The following is a 17,246-nucleotide window of genomic DNA, read 5'->3' on the forward strand; positions in this document are numbered from 1 at the left end:
GCTTCTCTTACAATTGAATAATATACATAGTTAGTTTATGGAATAAAACTAGTTAAAACGAGTTGTGGTATACACTTGCATTTGTACACCTATCTCTTCCCAGACTCCGCCTATACCCCATCCAAATGACCTCTTTAGGAAGAGAAATCGTTGTATCCACTGACCTGCACCCACATCCATGTGCATATAAGTAACTTAGATATTACATCAATATGGGTCCCAAATTGGAACATTGCGAGGTGGGTGGGATTTCCCAAGATCTATGTCCAATTAAGGAGTGGTCAGATTCTCTGTGATCAAAGACCTGCTGGCCTGTTTCGATTCGAAATTCTTAGCCCTTGAGTGTAGCCAATGGTAGGTGTGCACGGCCCCTCGTGGTCTTAATGTCTACCGAGAGTGTTCTTCAATTAGTATCAGCCTGACCTTCCCTTAGCCTTCCTATGCGGGCAGGGTGAAGGATAGCACTGATCACCCATCTAACCAGAGAACGAAGTAGTGTGGGAACGATGCTGAGATCCTCACTATATGCTCTGATCAAAATTGAGGTGTCAGAAGGGACTTATTCCAAGGGGACTTGCATCTGTTGTGTTGATTGGTTCTAAATCTTGAAGTTTGGATGCCATAGTTGACTGCTTGAAACAATCCACAAATTAAATGTTACACTAGAAAAATTGTTCTCTACTTTTTAACTAATAACATCCTCGTTTCTTCTAAATTCTTAATTTGTGTTATTACAAGCGTCTTCATCGAAATTCGCAAGTTAGATAGTTTATACTCGAGAACAATATACCCTGGATTTTTAATATATTTGCTCGTCTTCTTGCCACTAGTGAAGAACTAACTTACCTGCTTTCTAAGTTGCATCAAAATCAGCTACTAACTAAAAGGCTAGAAATGCATGCGAGGCAGTGGACCTTTGACCCTCCTGGTTAGTCAGTGACATAGGCCATGGACACCAGGAATGCAATGGTTCATTCAATCACCATTAGGTTGACAATGGAACTTATAACTGTTAGTCGGTAGCATTGGTACATGTACATCTGGTATGCAATAGCCTAATCAATCACCAGTGTGTTTGAGCTCGAGTGAAGGCACTGCCATGCTCAAATTTGCAAGATTAAATTTATATCAGTTATCACTGGAAATTGAATCTGATAAATCCTTAGCACACAAGAGATCTGTACTCTGCGTTTCAGTTGATTGGCTTTGGGTACTAAATGATTACTAGCAATTGGATGTTCAGCAATTCTTTTATGATTATGCCAATTAGAAATCTGATGTTCAGCTACTCTCTTATGAGCATGCCATTCAAAAGCTTGCGAGCAGTATTCATCGAAATATTGTTTATATTTTTCAGTTTTTAAATAAATATCCACTGGTTACTGGGTGTCTTGGTTCTCTTCCAGGGAACGACAATCATTCTATTAATAGTTAAAATCTAGTTGGGGGATGACATTTTCCCTACTAGAAGTGTCCAAATTTTCATCTAGTTGGGGGATGACATTCTCCATAGTGCTAGTGTCCATCTGTGATATACAACTTAAAACATCCAAGTGTCATTAGATAGCTTTAGCACTGATCTACGTATTGGATCAGATACCTCTTTTACGGAACCAGAAATGTTAGATGAACAACAAGAAGGTGGGACTTGACAAGGATAGACAAGGATATGGACCGATCAAGGAATCCAGAGGCCCCTTTTACGGAACCAGAAATGTTGTTAGATGAACAACAACTTGGTGGGACTTGACAAGGATATGGACCGATCAAGGAATCCAGAGGCCCCTTTTACGGAACCAGAAATGTTGTTAGATGAACAGCAACATGGTGGGACTTGACAAGGATATGGACCGATCAAGGAATCCAGAGGCGACAGTGAAACCCTAGCCACAAATTATTACTTTTAATTTAGTATAGCTCATGGTTGTTAGACCCCAGCCACAAATAATACTCTTAAATTAGTATAGCTCATGGCAGTTAATTGGTAGATGTTTTCAATTGTTCTACTCTGTTCTGCGGAATTCGGTGAAGTTATACTCTCAGATATCTGTTGGTGGTTAATTGGCGGATGTTTTCAATTGTTGTACTCTGATCGAAGGATCATATACCCCTTCTAGAGAACCAGAAATGTTTTCAGATGAGCAACAACATCGTGGCGTAGGACAAAGACATGGAACGACCCAGAAAGAAACCCTAGCCACAATCTTAAAGTAGTATGGTTCATGGTGGTTAAATCCTAGCCACAAATGGTACTACTAAATTAGTATAGCTCATGGTGGTTAATTGGTAGATGTTTTCAATTGTTCTACTCTCTGTTATGTGGCATTCGCTGAAGTTTTATTCCCATGTTGGTGGTTAATTGGCAGATGCTTTCAGTGTTCTACTGTGTTATGTGGCATTCGGTGAAGTTTTACTCTCATATATCTGTTTCCAGTGGATTTCTCAAAAATGTCTCCAATATTGGTAGATGTTTTTAGTTGTTTTATTCCATGTGGAATTCGGTGAAGTTTCTTCCATTGCAGGTTTTAGTCTCCAAATATCAATATCTGGTTTTGAGAGAAATCTATTCAAAGATTTTTAAAATTTAGATAATTTCAATTGTTCTACTCTGATAAAGTTTGAGAGGTTTTATTCTCTAAATATGAGTGCCTATGTGAATGTCTTGGAGAAAAGTTTCTTGCCTATTTGAATGGCTTTGAATGGCGAGAAGTTTCTTAAAACTTTTTAAAAAGTGTTTAATTGTACATAGTTTCAATTGTTCTACTCTGGAAAAGTTTCAATCACAAATATATCTATATATATATATATATTAATTTTTTCATCTAGATATAATTGTTTTATTATTTAAAAAAAGAGTGATGAGAATTTTTGGAGAATCGGTAACTTTGAAAGATTGGGTACAACTATTACATCGGATACAACTTTTCATAAATGTGACTAATGGACTGGATACAACATGTTTCTAGATACTTGAACCCACACCACTGAGGAAACAAACTGTTCACCAAACTACCTTATTTATTTTGTAAGCAAGCCAAAATTTTTATATTTTCAAAAATTTACATAAAATTTAGTCATGGAGGTCTAGAGTAGTTGGTATAGGAGAGCTATTTGTAGACAAAAGAACATGTACGTCTTGAGGAGAGAATTGGAGAGACCAAATGGTCTCCCAAAGGGGTTTTTGAACCATGATTGTAATGGTTTGGCAACATAATAAATCAAATATATTTGAAACTAAGTAGACAAGAGCAACAAAGTAACATGGAAAAGTAAGACACTAAGAGTTCCTGTGTTGGAAATTTAACATGCTTGTTTGGGCTCCTTATCCTGGTTTGTTGTGGTTTGGGTGAGATGCACTTGCTCCCTTGGAACCTTGCCTTGTTGAGCCTTTTTCCTCCTAGCCGTTCTTGTTGCTATAGGTAAAGGGGTCATCGAGTCCTTTAGGAAGCCATGGGGGACGCTCAAGCTTTCCTTGTGTAACTCAAGCTCCCTTTGTGAGGGTTCCCCCTTGGTTTGGACCTCAATACCTGTTTGGTTGGCCAAGATCGACATCTGTCCAACTGGTTTTGGAGAGATATGGTAATCAGCCACCTTTTGTTTCTTACCCTGAGGTTTTGGGTGAGATGGACTGCAGGGTCTTTTCCTTGATGAGAAGAGTTCTTTGCTTTTGCTCCATCATTCAAATTGGAGGATGCCAAAGGAAGGAGAAGAGGGGGAAGGGAATCTCTATTGCTCTAGACAGATTCCTCAAGGTTATGCGCATGCGAACTAAGTAGGTGTTGATTTAAGCTATTTTTCCTTCGACTATCTCCCTATCTTCTTGCTCTTGGAGTTGTCTTCCAAACAAATTCCAGATGGCCCAGTGGCCATTGTATGTGTTCCTTCTTTCTTGTGCCTCCATTGCAACAACGAGATGGAAAACATGCATTGGCATTTCTTCATCGAATTGTTCTTCCCCTTGACCATGCCAGGGAGGGAGAGTTTGGCGCTTGTGACCTTTGTCACCTCTTCTTGGCTGTCCCCTTTCCTTCCCTCACCATGATAAACAAACCCGTGTAATATCTGCGTCTGACTTGAAACCATTTAGCCTCACTGCCTTGTCAGGGCCCCATTGAGGGAATGAATGTTGAGTTGCACAGTGATGACAAAATTCATGTCTCACCCGATGCGTAAATGCCTTGACCTCGCATGAACCTCTTATCATCTGGCTGCAATGAATGTGATCTGTGGTGATTTTAGAGAATGGTCGCCACCCATTCATTCCCATTAAAACGTAATGCATCATTGGCATGTAATAACTGCCTCATTTTGATTGTAATGCTATCACCTAGTTCCAAGGTTCACCAAACCATTTGAGCTAAATCTTTTCACAAAAAAAATAATTATCTTCAATACTATTGCTTACTAAAATTCCTTATAATATACATTTTACTATTAATGTATTAAAATTCCTTTGAATTATAAATACTTATTCTCACATATATAAAACCAAATTCTTTATAATATACATTTACTATTAATGTATTAAAATTCCTTCCTTCAAAATAATTATATGATACTTATTCTCACATATATAAAACCTTTACCACCAGCACCTCAAAGAAATAAAAAAAATCTACAATTATTCTTATGGGCATAAAGTTACGTTGAGTCCTTCTCGGCGTTCACTTCGAGTCTACTTGACAAACCCAAAAAATTGAAATAATTTCGTATTATTAATTTTGAAATTAAGTTTATTTTCTTATAATTTTGTGTTATTGAAACCTGGTTTATTATAGTTATTTTGAATTGAATTAATGTAATTTATGGATATTCTATATTTTGTAAAACTATTTTCCATTTAAATGAAATTTATATTTTAATATTGTTATTTTAAATTAAAAATAAAATAAATTAAATAGCCTAGTAATTTTAAAAAGTATGGAAATTTGATAAAAGCATGTCTACTATTTGTTTCTTTTATTTTTGTTGTATTTGGAGTTAACTGCATATTTGCCATTATGGCTTCAAGTTAGTGCATATTTGTGTCTCCATTCAATTTGTCACAATTTAAGTTTGCTGATTGGATATAGATTGAAGTTCTTGAATGATTTCCCTTGTTCATATTCGTCACCAAGGTTTGCAATGCATTACATTATGCTTTTATTACACAAGCACATGTGAATCAAACCACCAAGAACCATCATTCTCAAGAACCCTCTAAGATTAGTCAAGGTTTTGGGAATTGGCCATTCCATCATCGCTTTATTTCTGTTAGGTCCAAAAATTCCACTTCATAAACCTCAAAGACAAACACATTTGGAGGGATTTGCATATCATTGTTGCTTTTGCAATAGTTTAGGACCATGTCAACACACACACACACACACACACACATATGTTCTTTCCAAGATTTGTTGTTGAGGAATATATCATCAATAAATATTTACACAATTTTTCCAAGGGAGGTATGAAAATATAGTACACCAAACGTTGGAATGTGTAAGGTGCATTAGTATGGTCGAACAACATTAATAAAAAATGACCTTCATGTGTTGTAAAGGTTGTTTTAGCGATGTCTTATTTTCTCATTCTAATACGATGTTATCCAAAATTGAGATTTAAGTTGGTAAAGAAAATTGCTCTTTGCAATTCATCTAATCATTAATAGGAGCAAGGAACAAGTTTTTTTTGGTGGAACTAATGGCACTCAATCTCGACTTATCTAGTGTCATATATGATTGTTTTACCAAGAATAAAGTTTGAGATTAGTTTCAAGATTAGTCAAAAACCCATACTCTATATTTTTAAAAGTATAGTTAACTAGAAACTAAATTTTTTATTGTTGATATTTCACTGTCTCCTTGGGTTCCCAAAAATTTCATTATCTGAAACTTCCCCAAAAAAATAATACGAAAAATACTAAAGCCACTTATTTAAAGGATCCAAACATAAGAATTGCATGCTTTAAAACCAAATATGAACATAACACTAAAAAAACATAAAAATAGAAAGAAAAACAACTACAGACCTAAAAAATGAGATAGAAGAATGAAGGAGAAACTCCTCTAAGTGGTAAACTTCCTTTATAACAAATGCACAAGATGAGATGATTTATAAAAATAGGTCTCCTTGGTATATATAGGAGATAGAACACAATTACAATTAAAGGTTCTAGCCAACCATTAAAGGACGTAGCTAAGAAAAATGGAAAACACTAATATAACAATAATAATTTTGTTGATGGAATTTTCCTAAGATTGAACTTCAATGTGCCCTCAACTCTTGCTCATATGGAGGACACAATTGACATCATCTCAACTTTAAACCTCTATAATTCCTATTACAAATCAACAATATGAGATTTCTGGTTTTGTATCTCCATTTACATTCCAAATGTTGTACTTTTCAATCATTCAAGAATTTTTGGTTGAGCTCTAACCTCCATCATTCTTTGTTTGACACTTTCCTACAAACACCTCTCTTGATTTTATAAGGACTCTTACCTTCTTCACTATCACATTCTTCTCGAATTTCTTTAACCTTGAATGTTGCATCAATACTTTCCAATTTACCACCTTTCAAAATTTCAACTTGCTTGTCACTGTTTTTCTTCAATTTTCACACTTCTGTATTAAATTTTGCAATCTTCTTTTCATGTTTGCATTTCTCTTTCAATTTGTTTTGAAATCTCATCCTTTAAATTTTCAATTATTTTTTCTTTCTTTTTCAAGTTCTTCACAAGTACAATGTTAGGACCAATTACATTGTTTAATGGAGGTATTCAAAACCTTTCTATTTTCTAGACCAATGTCTATAACTTCTACCCTTGAGCTTAATTTTTAGACCCATGTAATTATTTAAAAGTCACGACAAACACCAATTTCTTCAAGACTGACTATATTATTGAAAACTCCCATAATTCAATAATGTTCTCTAGAGGGTATTCATGTATTTCTTTTAAAGTCACGCAACAGAAACTCCTTGAGGGGTGTTTAAATCATTGAAATTGCCACATCTTCCACATTATTGTCTGGAGACTATACAAGTTCTTCCTCATTTCTTTTCTTCATGTAGATCTCTTAATGTAAGTTTCAATAGTCTTTGTAAATAGGATCAAGTTGATATAAATCGATAATTTTATGCAGTGTACCCAATAAACTAAATTTAACCCTCTTCATTTGACTCTCATCTAGGACAAAATGCAATTTCTTAGCCAATAGCTGAGGGACATCTATGTCTAATATTCAACCCAATGTATGACCTACCTTATATAACCCCTACTTGTTATGTTTCATAATGGTCTTAAAGACATTTTGAATCAAGGTTTTATATAGTCTGAAGGGAACATCTTGCATTTTAAAACTATTCCTAAGAACATATACCTTTCCCCACAAATTTTATTAGTCATCTCAATCTTCTCTAGCTTTGGGGTTTTCTTGGATTTAGACATTGCTCCCCTTGCACATGGAATTTTTGTTGCTTTGGCAACCAAATCAAGGTTTCGATAAACCCTCTTCCCAAAAGTTATCAATTGCATGACTCAAACATCATAATTAATAACGACATCATCTATCTCCTAAGTTTGAAAATTGAACTATCTAAAAACAAAATCATACACTTATGTTGTTCTCGAGATATATACCATATCTATTAGCCAATTATTTTTATCTATCTATTCATCAACACACTCTTGGAAGTTTTTCACTATGAACTTATCATTATAGGAACTCCTTGTTTCAGCAGCTTCCATGGTAGAGGATGCTCCTATTTCAATTGTTTACGCGCTAAAAAATGCCATTGTTTCAATTACATCCATGGTTGGCTAGCTTCAAAGTTGAAGCTATGGACAAGAAGCATGTTCACTACAATGTAAAGAATAAAATTCATACTCACAAGTTAAATACTCCAGATCACTTGGAATATGAAGATGTCCATTGATTATATATATATATGATTCGGTTACAACTAAGGGTCCCATATATATATATATATATATATATAGAAGCGTACCCTTTCATGAACAATAATGTCAATGTCTTTAGAGACATGCCTCGTCAATATACTAATCATTATTAACTATTAATTATTTATATTCATAATATGCAATTTCGTAGAGTTTTCTCATTAACTGATAATTGGTTTTGATTATGCACATTGCGAAATGCATGATCAAATAAGGTTTTTTTTTTTCAAATATATAAGTTAATGAAGTGAATATGATTCTCAATATGTTATATCATAATAGAGATTTATTTATGAAGTAGTTAATATTTGTAAGAAATAATAAACTTTATAAAGTGAATACTTTTTTTTTTCTATGGTACTTTAACTTAAATATAAAAATACACTCAATCGTAAACATGGCTAAGCAAGATATCCAAAATGTATTTGAAATCAAATATAGGCGTGGGAGACTTGGGCATGACTACTTTTCCCTAGGCTTACATTTTTAAGTTCTTAACATACATTTTCCTGAATTGTGGAAATAAGAACAATTTAGTTTCTAGGACAAGAGAACGTAGGGGTGGATTCATGGCACAAAGTCAAAAAAGATTATATGATATTGGATGTAGATTTTAGATCAATTTTTAAAAATTCCTCAACTTGGCCTTGATGGGGAGCTAAGCAATGATGATGCATATTTTCTTTCATTGTGAAAAACGTCATAGAGTAGTTTTGAAGGGCTACTATGTGAGTAAAGATTAATTGATGAAATGTAAGATGTGGGCTATGTAACCAACTTAGAAAATTAATTATAGAATAATGATGATGTTTTTATTGTACCATGAATGTGGAAAATTTGGTATGAATTATTTTTAGGCTTACAGACTTTGGTTTTCATAATGAAATATATGGTTTTTATTTACTAAAAAAAATCAAAACAAAAACTCATTTTTGCCATGAAATAAATCTTGGGCATGAATTTTCATGGAGTAAGGCAATTATATTCAAGTTCAACACTCAATACAAAAGTTGTTGACTTGGAAGATTGCATGCCAACAAAATTAGGTGAATTTGAGAATCTTGATATATGGTTTTGCTAGCAATGCAAAATTAGCAAACAATAGGCATTGATTTTTCAAAAGGACAATTATACAAAACTTGGCATGGATTTTTATGAGCCCACTCACATAATTTTGTAGCCTATTTTAATAATGGACTTGGAATTTTTCAGAAATTAACGCAAATTCTACCTACATGGTAAATTTTTGTAAACATTGGGAATATCAAAAGTAGTAATTTTAACTTGAAAATTTAGGCTAGTTGAAATGTCAATGCTAATGAGCACAAGCATAAAGACGATGCTTCTAAATGAACAAAGGTTCTTTATCTCTCCTTTTGATTTGGATTTTTGTAGAGTTTATCATTGTGGGAAACTAGGCACCCGTGCATAGGCCTTGTGAATATAAAGAGTCCAAAGAGAATTCACCATTGACCGAATAAAGTTGAAAATATTGCTACTGAAAATATTCAAAAGTTTTGTTGTTTGTTTTGAGTGTACATGGATAAGCAATATATCCTTTATGCATTTGAATTCATAGGTGTGTAGGACTTACATGTACTTCTAGTTCAATTCTTAGGACTTGGGAATTGTACTTTGCCCCAATGTTATTTTTTAAACCATTAACATGCATTATCCTGAATTGTGGAAATAAGGACAATCTTGCTTCAAGTAGAGTAGAATGCATGAATGGATTCATCGCACAACATCAACAAGACTTATAAATAATTGAATGTAGAATTTAGATAAACTTTAAAAACATGATTTGGATGCTCAACTTGCTTGCCTTGGTAAGTATTCTTGTGAGATTATTTGCATTTTCTTTCAATGGAAACAATAGTGTCATAAAGCAATTTTGTAGGCACATTATGTGCATTTAGAGATGCATTGAATTTGTATAAGACATAGTCTATGTGCCCAACATAAAAAATTACATAACAAGAAGAATATTTTTGTTTATATCACGCATGTGAAAGATTTGGCATACTTTTTTGGTTAGGATTCATAGACTTCGTACATTTTGTAATAGGCGGACAAATTTTGAGTATTTTGCACAATAACAACTTGCAAGACCCAAATTGAAAATATTGAGATGTAGGAAGGCGGAGAATGAAAAAATACACATTTTAATATGAATAACTCAATTTTGCCAAGAAATAAACCTTAGCTGTATATTTAAGTGAAGCAAGGCAATTCTCTTCAATTTTAGTGAAAAATACAGAATATGTTAATTTGACATATTATATGCTAGCAAAATGGGGCAAATTCGGAAACAAATAAATCTAGAGACACTACATATGGTTTTTTCAAAAAGAAACTTTTACAAAACCCGACATGCATTTTTCTAAGCCCCTTCACAAAATTTTGTAGCCTATTTTAACAATTGACTTGTAATTTTGAGAAACTAATACAAATTTTACATGCTTGATAATTTTTTCTAAACAATAGGAATATTAGGGATTGTAAATTGAATTTGAAAATTTAGATTATCTAAAATCCCAAAATCCAATGAGCACTCTCCTTTTGATTTCATTTTTTTCTAGAATTTATAGTTTTGGGATCTAGAGACCTATGCATAGGCCTTGTAAATGTAACGAGGTCAAAGAACATTGGATATGAAGTCAATAAAGTTGATTTGTAACTTTCCATGGATATACCACCAAAGCAATTCATCATAATATATTTTTGAAAATAAGAAAATACTAAAAGGGGGTGAGCCGATATATTAAGGCCTTTTGAATGATTTCATCTATTTTTAACAATGAGCATAATTATTTAATTAACCAACATTTAACTCTATGAAATCAATGCTCAACTATACAATAAAAATCACACATATAAATAGAAAGCACATTTAGATGCCATGTTTACGTGGAAACTCATAAAGGGAGAAATCCACCAAGATTTTGTTCTAATGTAATAGCAAACACCAACTTCTTTTTACATCAATTATTGTAGGCACCACAACCTAGAGGGGGCTCCAACCTCTCTTTTATTTTGTAAGCTACAACTTGCTGTAAGCACCAACTCACTTTTCTCATAGGTCTCGACTACTTGTTCTTTTTCAAGCCATACCTGAAGGAGACACCATTCCCCTGATAAATTGAGGCAAAAATTTATTTCCATTGAATTACTTGGTCTTCTCTGTTCTACCTTCCTGTGTTTAACACCGTGCTGCTATCTTCACTACTCCTCTTTCGTCTTTAGTTGTTTATCCCAATTTTCTTGAACAATTTGTCTTTAGCCCTTCAACATTTAGCTAATTAAATCACCAATTCTTTCTCTTTCTCTTTGCATCTTTCTCACTAACTAGATCAAAAATACGAACCGGGCCTTAAAAAATTTATCTATTACAATTTTGAAATATCAATTTATATGAAATTTCACGTAACATTAAAAAAATGCATTTATACCAGAGTTTAGGGAATTCGGGATTTCGGAGGCCGTGAATAAGCTTAGAGTCCCAAACAATAATTGAGTCTTGAAAAAGAGTGTGATCCACAAAGGCGTTCGAGATATTTCTTTAATTGGGCCCGACAAAGGAAAATTCTCGAACAAAACTTGAGGGCTCGAATAACTTAGTCATTCAACAGTTTGGGATTTGTTTTGATTAATAAAGTTAATAAAGGAAGAATACTCAAACATGGGCTCAACCCAAATAGACTTCAATTTTTGTGCTGGTTTTAAACTTAAGAGTTTTTCTTCCGCATCATTCTTTTTGTTGTTGTTTAGAATAAGAGGTTTGCACCCTTCGACTTTCATTTAGCCTTAACTTTTTATATGAACTTCTGACTCCATTAACATCATGGCAATCAATTAACTGTTGAAGTTTTTAGTTTTTTGTAGTGTCATATATTATTGGAAAGGTTTTTCTGAATCCGATCCATATGAGCACTTTTCAAGAGCTTATGAATTAGTCCATTATAGTAAAAATTCCTTCAAAGGTCCAATTGTAACTCTCTCTATGGCTCTTCTGTGGCTCCCCTTAATTTTGACACCTCTATACATCAATGACTTCTATTTTGACATCAATGAAAACATTTTGCCCAATAATATGCCCCTTTGGCATTGATGGAAACATGAAATATTGTAAGTCATTGATATATCTGTCCCTTTGCAATGCCTCTCCTTCAATGTTTGCTAATTCTCCCCCTTTTATATTAATAATGAATGGTCTGGTCTAACCATTATTCCCATGGGGAAGTAAGTTGGTGATGATTTCTATATATAAAAAATACTTGTTGTGATTGAGTGTTGGGTGTGTGTTATATTCTTTCCATAACTAGTCACACACATGGGGGGGCAAGCCACCCTGTTTGTTGTGCCGAGCGCAACAAGGGGGTCATAGGGGGGTTTCATGGGGGCGGTAACCCCCTGTACGGGGTTCGAGGGAATGCCCCGAGAAATTTTTTTTAGACCCTATATTAGGTGGGAAAACTTACCTATGGTTTTGTGCATGGGTTTTTCACATGGTTTTGGGCATGATGGTTTTCTGCCCATGGTATTTTGTATATCCGGTCAAGGGAACTATGATTATGTTATAATCCAGATTTAATGGATTTTGGTTTATGAATGCTTCGACATGTATATATATGTATTGTAACATTGAAAGGAAAATAATGGAAAATCAATCTGGTAGTCTTGATTTTGGGATCCAGGGGAAAATCTATGTGTATTTGTTTTGTGTTTCTCACTATTGTATATTTTCTGTTTTTTAAGAATTCGTTTGCAGGTAATTTCTGTATAGGGTTAAAACCTGCATTTGGTATAAGAGATGTTTCGGCTTCAAGGGGATGCCTTTGTTGATGAGGGGTTTTTCTTAGGCCTGTGGTAGACCATGTTCAGTAGGAGATCTATGGGGTCGATTCTTGCGGTGAAAGAAGATGGTGAGTAGTCGGAAGAGAGAGATCGAGAAATTTAACGGTCAAAGTTTTGAGTTGTGGAAACTCAAGATGGAGGATTTGCTGGTGGATAAAGATCAGTGGATCGTGGTAGATCCAGGTACTAAACCAACGACAATGTCAAAAAAAGATTGGGAAAAGTTTGATCGGAAGGAAAAGAGCACAATACAGTTGTGTATCTTAGATTCATTATTGTTGAACGTATTAGAGGAAGCTACGATGAAGGATTTGTGGGTTAAGTTAGGGACTTTGTACCAATCTAAGTCTCTGGTGAACAAATTGTTCCTGCGGAAAAAGCTGTATAACCTGAGGATTAAGGATGGAGACTCGGCGACAAAGAATTTGAATGCCTTTAATACTATGGTAAGCCGGTTGTTATTTGTTGATATAAAAATTCTAGACGAAGATAAGTGCACCATTTTGTTGTGTTCTCTACCAGATTCGTGGGATAGTCTGGTTGTTGCTATAGGTAGCAATAAAACTACCTTTAAGTTTGATGAAATAGTATCATCCTTGTTGTCGGAGGAGATGAGACAAAAAAATATGGAGAGCCAGAATTGAGATACCTTGTCTGTACGAGGACGGTCCCAGGAACATAAACAAAAATAAGTCCTCAAGTGGGAGATCTAAATCTAGAGGGAGATCTAAATCTCCAGGAAAACCTGTAAAGGTATGTTGGAAATACCGAAAGGAAGGGAATTACAAAAAGGACTGCAGACCTAAAGCTCCCCAGAAAGGAAAGGGATCTAATGATGCTCCTTTTGCAGAGGCAAAAACCACCTCAGATAAAGGTGGGGATGTGTACTTGGATTCTTCTTTAAGTACACATGTAGATCATGAGGCATAGTTGATTGACTCAGGTGCATCCTTTCACTTCAATCCCCATAAGGAGTGGTTCTGCGAGTATGAGAAATATGATGGTGGGGATGTCTTCTTAGGGGATGATAGGAAGGCCAAAATCATTGGACGTGGAAAATTCAAGCTGAAGTTTCTAGGTGGAAGGATCAGAACACTTCTTGGTGTTCTTCATATTCCTACATTGGCCATAAATATGATTTCTGTAAGCAAGATGGATGATGCTGGAGTAAAAATAGTGTTCGAGAAAGATACTTGCAAGATGGTTCGGGGAGAACTGTTATTGATGATAGGAGTTTAGATTGGAACTTTGTACAAAATTATAGGTAGTACTGTTATTGATGGGTGCGAAATTTCTATGGTTCTTGAAAGTGGAGCAGAAAATCTAGTGGTCTATGGAGAAAAGACCATGATATGGCATCAAAGGATTGGACATATTGGAGAGAAGGGCCTTCGAATACTTCATGGTAATGGTATGGTAGAAGGTATTTCTAATTTCTCTCTAGATTTTGATTTCTGTGAACATTGTGTATATGGGAAGCAAAATTGGGTGAGTTTCCCCTCTGGTGCTAAGACGGCTAAAGGGATATTAGAGCTTGCGCATAGTGATGAGTTTGGACCTGTGTCGGTTCCATCACTGGGTAAGTCTGTGTAATATGTATCATTTATAGATGACTTCTCAAGGAATACATGGATATATTTCCTCAGGAAGAAATCTGAAGTGTTTGACAAGTTTAAAGAATTTAAGACTCTAGTGGAAAACCTGATAGAGAAAAAGATAAAGGTGCTAAGGACAGAGAATGGTGGAGAGTTCTGCAAGAAGGAATTTGAAGATTTTTCCAAGAAGTGTGGTATAGCACGACAGAATACTATTCCATACACACCTCAACAAAATAGAGTTGCAGAAAGAATGAACAAGGCGTTGATGGAAAATTCAAGAAGCATGCTCAATGGTGCTGGGTTAGGATAGGAATTCTCGGCAGAGGCGGTGTAGATTGCATGTTAATTGATCAACATTGGAGGATAAGACTCCACATGTGGTATGGACTGGTAATGTAGAAATTCCCACTGTAGATCAACATATTATGCAATATACTAAAGTAAAATACAAGATCTACTTCTACAACAAACTTTTCGGAAACTTAATCGAATATGAGCAAGATCAAATAGAACACATATAACTAAGAATGAGAAAGAAATCACACATGAACACAGAAGAATACTTTGGGGAAAGCCTCAGCCTAAAACCTTGATCTTTGTAATATCATACAAGTGGAAAATAGTCCCGATTACACAAAGCCTTAGCTCAGAAGCTATCCAGCTCTCAGTACAATCCCTCTGCTGCTCATAGACAATCAAAGGCTTCTCACAAACCTTCTCCTCTGCCCTCCAAGCCTCTTATTTCCTTGTGCAGTTTTTCTCGGGGTCCAGTGCTTCCACTTGTGTGAATTCCTTCCTCACACTGCTCACTTGGCTCAGTAGTAACTGCGCAATCTTGAAGGAGATAATTCCTTCTGCATGGATGAGTTTCCTATATAGGAAAAATCTTCCAACTGATAGTACATTGTCCCTTCCTCTGATCTCAACTGGGTCTCTGACTGAACTGACATGCATGAGTTATTTATGAGAGAATATTTAGTTATCTAAAGTGCAACAGTTACATGCATGCAAGCATTAACTAACTGAACATACAATTAATTCTAAAAATTGTTAGAACTAATCTAACTGGACTTAACTCAGTTAACTGAGCTAACTAATTACAACTCAAAGTACAAATCATCCTGATCTCCTTAACTAAGGAATAAATTCCTCAATCAATGGAGAAACTGTTGCATGTCTTCACATAGACTTCATGTTTGATTTTCTACAACTAATTAACTCAAGATGAATTAATTAATTATTTTACAAATAGCTGCTAAGATCAAATTTGAATTTACTTCTCAATTTTAGTTCAGGGACTAACTAAAATTAGAATCCATCTCGAAATGCTATTTATAGAAATGCTATTTTTAGCACTTCCATGTTTCATTCCTTGTTGCTATGTCCAACACTGGTACTCGAACTGCTATTTATAGCAGTGCTATTTTTAGCACTTCTATTTTTAGCATTTCTTGTTGCTATTTTCAACAGGTAAGAAACCCTCTCTTTCACATCTGATGGTATTCGGATGTGATGCATATGTACATGTTCTAAAGGAGAAAAGAACCAATTTAGATAGTAAATATGAAAGGTGCATCTTTATTGGGTATAAGGATGGTTTAAAAGGTTATAAGCTTTGGAACCCATAAACAAGGAAGGTTGTGTACAACTGAGATGTCGTGTTTAGAAAGGCGAAAGATGTTATTAAACATGAATTCCTACCAAAGGAACCTAATAAGATATAGCTTGAGCTAAAAGAGGAAGAAACAAATTCTACAACAGAACAATAATCAAAAGATGAAGAGCCACAAACTCCAGTTGTGAGAAGATCAGTTTGAGAAATAAGGCAACCATAAAGGTATAGTCCATCTTCTTTCTATTCAAAATTTTCTTTATCTATTACTATGATGATCCTAGAACTGTCAGGGAGGTAGTAGATTCAGAGGATGGAAAACTTTAGAAAGAGGCCATGGTTGATAAAATGGCATCTTTGGACAAAAATGAGACTTGGGATCTAGTGGAGTTTCCGGCTGGAGGGAAACCTATTGGAAGAAAATGGGTATTTAAGAAGATGAACGAAAAAGACAAGGTGGATAAATACAAAGCTAGGTTGGTAGTAAAAGATTATTCCCAGGTGCTAGGAATTGATTTTGGTGATATTATTTCTCATGTTGCCAAGATAGCTTCTATTAGATCACTTTTCTCTGTTGCTGCTGATTTTTATTTTGAGGTAGAATAGATGGATGTGAAGACAAAATTTCTTCACAGGGATCTGGAAGAAGATATATACACGAAGCAACTTGAAGGATTTACGATGAAGGGAAAGAAAGAACTGGTATGCAGGTTAAAAAAGTCTCTGTATGGGTTAAAACAATCACCAAGGATGTGTATCCGAAATCTGATACAATTATACGGGGACTTATCTTCACCAGAAGTAAAGCGAATCATTTTGTGTATTTTAAATTAATTGGTGGCCGTGTTATTTATTTGGACTTGTATGTGGATGATATGTTGATTGGAAATGACAAAGAAATTATCCATGATTTGAAGACCTAATTGTCCTCAAAATTCGACATGAAGGGTCTTGGTGTTGCAAATTATATTTTGGGCATGGAAATTAAACAAGATTGGGCAAAGAGGAAGCTTTGGTTAAACCAGAGGAAGTATATGTTGAGACAATACTGCGAAGGTTTAATATGTAGGATAGTAAACTGATGAAGGTTCCTATTCTTGTAGGTGTAAAATTATCCGTTGAACAATGTCCCAAGACACAAGAAGAGGAAGAGGACATGCCCCGTGTTCCATATGCAAGTGCAGTTGGCATCTTGATGTATACAATGGTCTGTACTAGACCAGACATTGCAAAT

Source organism: Pinus tabuliformis, chromosome 8 (assembly GCF_031772625.1).
Source record: "Pinus tabuliformis cultivar Carrire ecotype Pingquan chromosome 8, CPIR1, whole genome shotgun sequence".
Taxonomy (NCBI): domain Eukaryota; kingdom Viridiplantae; phylum Streptophyta; class Pinopsida; order Pinales; family Pinaceae; genus Pinus; species Pinus tabuliformis.